This window comes from Hydra viridissima, unplaced genomic scaffold (genome assembly GCF_058129835.1).
Source record: "Hydra viridissima isolate aposymbiotic clone 2 unplaced genomic scaffold, HvirCarnegie_v1 scaffold_5, whole genome shotgun sequence".
In the NCBI taxonomy this organism is placed as follows: Eukaryota; Metazoa; Cnidaria; class Hydrozoa; order Anthoathecata; family Hydridae; genus Hydra; species Hydra viridissima.
In genome coordinates, this window is record NW_028324304.1 from 177,668 (window position 1) to 182,369 (window position 4,702).

The following is a 4,702-nucleotide window of genomic DNA, read 5'->3' on the forward strand; positions in this document are numbered from 1 at the left end:
ATCTATTGTCTGGACGAGAATTCAAAAATAACACCTGCGGACAGATAGAAAAAGGAGCGGTTGAGAAAATCTTTTGGAGATTTTTATGGAGATTTTTATGGAGATTTTTATGGAGATTTTTATGGAGATTTTTATGGAGATTTTTATGGAGATTTTTTTAGATTTTTTTGAGATTTTTTATTGAGATTTTTTTTGAGAGAGATTTTAGTAGATTTTCTTGAGCTCTCTCTTCGGAGAGATGTTTTCGGGAAAATTTTGACGAAGTGTTTTAAAGAGAGTTTTAAAAAAAGGATTTTAAGAGGATTTATGAGAAAAGGATTTAAAAGAGTTTTAAGAGATTTTAAAAGAGGATTTATGAGAAAAGGATTAAAAAGAGTTTTAAGAGATTTTTAAAGAGGATTTATGAGAAAAGGATTTAAAAGAGTTTTAAGAGATTTTAAAAGAGGATTTATGAGAAAAGGATTTTTAAAAGATTTTAAAGAGAATTTAATGAAAAGAATTTATGGACAATTTAAAGAGGAACTTATGAGAAGGATTTGGTAAGGAAATGTATTTGAGTAGTTTTCAATTTGCGTTGTTATAAGTATTAATGTATTGTTATTTGTATGAGTTGATATTAAGAGAATATATATATTGTTGAGAAATAATTGAGAATATTGATTAAGAAAAATAAGTAAGAGAAGAAAAATCAGTCGTAAGTATTTTTACTTTTGCTTTCATTTTAAGTAAGGCAATATTATCATTATAAATATTTTTATTGTTGCTTTATTTGAGTAAACAATTTTTATTTAAAAAGTCTGATGCTCCTATCGCGCTTTTACCACATCTGCGTTACACACTGACAGTCCTACCTCACACTCTATCACTCTCTATATTTGCGCTACCATTACACTTACATAGAACCAACCACCACAGCCACGTTTAATAATTAACATAATTAACATAAAATAAAAGAAGATTAAATAAAAAAAATCCGCCGCCCTCACAGTAATGATTAAGCAAAGCACTATAAAAAAGCGCCTGCTTAGCGAAACAATAGATCTCTTATTTTGTATTAAATGTGCTATAAGTAATATCATTTATGTAAAAATAAGTTTAAAAAAAGGAACGAAGTAGGAACGAGTTCTATTTTTTGAGGAACGTGTAACAAGTTCCTTTTTTGATTAATGAACGAGGAATTGGAACGAGTTCTTTTTTTACGAAATGAACGGGGAACGGAACGAGATCCTTTTTAAAAGGAACTTTCTAAACACTCGGGAATGGAATATGGTGTAAGAAAATGGTGAGCACAATTAAAAGTTTTAAATTTCGCTTAGTAAAATTTTAAAATTAGGAGTTGAAATTTTCGCTAAATAAAAACTTTGTTTGCTTAAAGATTAACCAATTGAAGTAATATTAAAAGTTCTTTGTATTTAATAGATAGGATAAAAATTTTATCCTATCTATTAAACATAACTAAAATGGTGAGCACAATTAAGAGTCAGCCATAGCAGATACTTTGTAATGATTTGTAAATAAGATTTACAACTCATTAACTCAGGAAGATGAAAATTAGAGGACTCAGTAAAAGTGTTTCCATAAATCAACAAAAGGATATCTACAACATTGTGATATCAGCAGTGAAAAACATTGTGATAGTTATCAGCAGTGAAAAACATTGTGATAGTTATCAGCAGTGAACAAGTTATTAGCAGTGAACAACTGACTTTTGTTAGGATTAAAAATCACCAGTCACATTGAGCCAAAAGCTCTCCCAGAGGAGAGGTGACATTTAAGGCCTGCCTGATCTTTTAAATGTAATCTTTCACCAAACTGCACACAAAAAAGCACTAGCAGAGACATCATCTATGCTCAACATGGCACTGTTAATATTCATCCAGTGCTCATCATCATAAGCAGGAAATGATGTAACACAAGTTTACATCTATGGCAGCCAAATAAATAAAGAAGGGTCTTAGCAAAGTTTTTTCAAAAGAAGTACTTCTACAAGACAGTAGCCAGGTGCAATTAAAACATGTTTAATATGAGTACTATTTCTGAGATACCATCTCTAACTTCTCCTCAACCAAGAACCCTAAGGCAGGGGGTATTTTATATCAGAGTTAACTTCCCCTACCTTTACTTATAAAAGCAAACTCTAAAAGGCAGCAGGATGTGTAACATCTAGTACAACCATGTGGCATGGTTGTACTGGACTAGATGTTACCAGTAGTAGGGTGATCATTAAGACCTGACCGAACATTTATTGCAAAAAAATCAACTCAAAAATATATATATAAAGTTTAAGCAAACGAAGTTATACTAAAGGTTTTTTGCGTTTAATAGATAGGATAAAATTTTTATGCTATCTATTAAACACAAAGAACTTTTAATATAACTTTGTTTGTTTAATCTTTAAGCAAACGAAGTTTTTATTAAGCGAAAATTACTTAAAGCTTTTAAAAACAAAGCAAATATTTGTACAAATACTTGTTTTGTTAATTTTGATTGACAATATATGTCAATGAATACTAAAATTAATCCTACATAAATCGATTGTCAGTATATTATAAATATTCATACGCTACAACACTTGTCTCCAATATTCTTTACATTTTTTAAACGTCGATTGGTTCACTTAGAAATACGTAATTTTCACGGAAAATAGCCAAAATTGCTTCTTAATTTTCGTGAATTTTCACGGAAAATATAATTTACGATTTCAAATATCTAGCACTTCTCGAATAATAAATCATTATTAAAAAAAAAAAACTTTTTAATAAATTTCTAAGTAGCATATAATGACAAAAATATGTTTCTTGAAACAATATTTCATATGTTGAAACAAGTCATACAAGTAAAAAACTCAAATTCAAGAAATACAAATGTCAATGAGTCCATAAAAACTATGTTTTCCTTTATTTTGATATGATAAACCACTGTTAAAAAATGGCGGAAGGTTTTTATGGGTTCATTGACATTTGTATTTCTTCAAAAAATATACAAAGTTAAAAGATTATCTTAAAAGTAAATAGAGACTTGAATTTAGATTAAAAGTTCTCCATTTTTACTAAATTAAAATCTCTCATTTTTTAGATTTCTTTGAAAATAATATTAAAATTTTTAACTTCATTTAACCATAAAATATAAAATATAAGTTTTATGAAAAAACTGTTTTTACTCTTTCAATAAATGATCATTCTAATTCAATATTATTTAAAAAAGGGCACTATATTTACAAAAAAGCTGGGAGCGGTTTATTGCCTTTTTTTTGTTTTGAGTCACTGTGCGTCATTTCTGGCTGGCAAAACAAACTTGGTTGGCAAAAAATTTTCTTCACTGCGAAAGCGCGAGTTAGATATCTAGTTAATATAATTGATCTGTCTCGTAACGTTTCGTTATTATCCGGGACACAGTTTTTAATTTCCGAGAAAAATTTAAGTCCTGATTTATAACTTTATTTCGGGACTATCGTTTCCTTTGTCTCGTTATTTTTTTCCGGGAAATTTCTGGTCTCGTTACGCTTTTCCCGGTTCTTTTCGAGAGAACAATTCCGAGACGCAGATGCTTAATATTTTCCGTAATTTGAAACTTGAAATACATTTGCGTCGGTAAACTTTTAATTGCTATTAATAGCAATAATTATTGCAACACGTCAATGTTAGAAAATAACTGAAAATAACGTAGAAAAGACGTGGAAATTTTCAACGATTGTTTTTAATGTTGAACTTACGTTGAAATAACGTTGAAACTTCGATAGTTATTTTTCAATCATACTTCAACCTTTCATATTTCAAAATACAGAGCTATTTTCAAAAACCCAGGCGAATTCTTTGTTTTTGATGTTAATAAAGTAAATTTTGATTTTAATTTTAAAAGAATTCTATGATCTTTAAAAAACACTTTAAAAAAGTGTTTTATTTTCCGCAGATGTTTTTTAACTGAACTTTTTATAAACTAGTTATTATAAACTTTTACAAAATATTGTTGTCAAAATTTTAAAAACAAATGCACATCAATATCACACTTAGTCAGTTTTTATATAAAAACAAAACAGGATGTTTTTTTCAGTTGTTAAGATCAAATAACTAAGTTATCATATAATGAAGACTTCCTTAAATATAACAAAATTGTTTTTTGTTTTTTCTGTTTTTTTAAAGGAGTCTATAAACTAAAAATAATAATTTACAGAATTCTATTTGCAAGTTTTTTAAAATAATTTCTTGAAAAAGTAATACATCTTTGAAATTAAAGTTCCATATGTTTCAGTTGTTTTTCCAGTTAGATTTTTTGTGTCTAGTAAGATTATAAGCAGCTGAAAATATTAACAGCAAACAAAAAAAAAAATTTGACGGGGGTGTTTTGAGATATTGGGCCCCAAAGTTGGTTTATAGAAACTAGTTGTTTTATTAACTTTTAAGCATGTTCCTTTTATATTTGAGAATTTTAAGTACATTTATTGACCTCAGCATCAAATAAACATTATATAAGTTTATTTTTATATTTTTGCCATTTTTATTTCTTATTTTTTAAGAAAAATGTTTTTTCAGAATGTTATGAAAACCGGGTCATTTTGGGAAACCAGGTCAATATTAAAATTGCAGATCTTATCAACCGCTCAATATTTTTAGCTGAAATTTTATGTGTTAACTTTTCTTTTTAAGATGCAATAGCCAAAAAAGTTTTTAAAAAATTTGAGTACCCATAGTTTAAAATTTTCTAA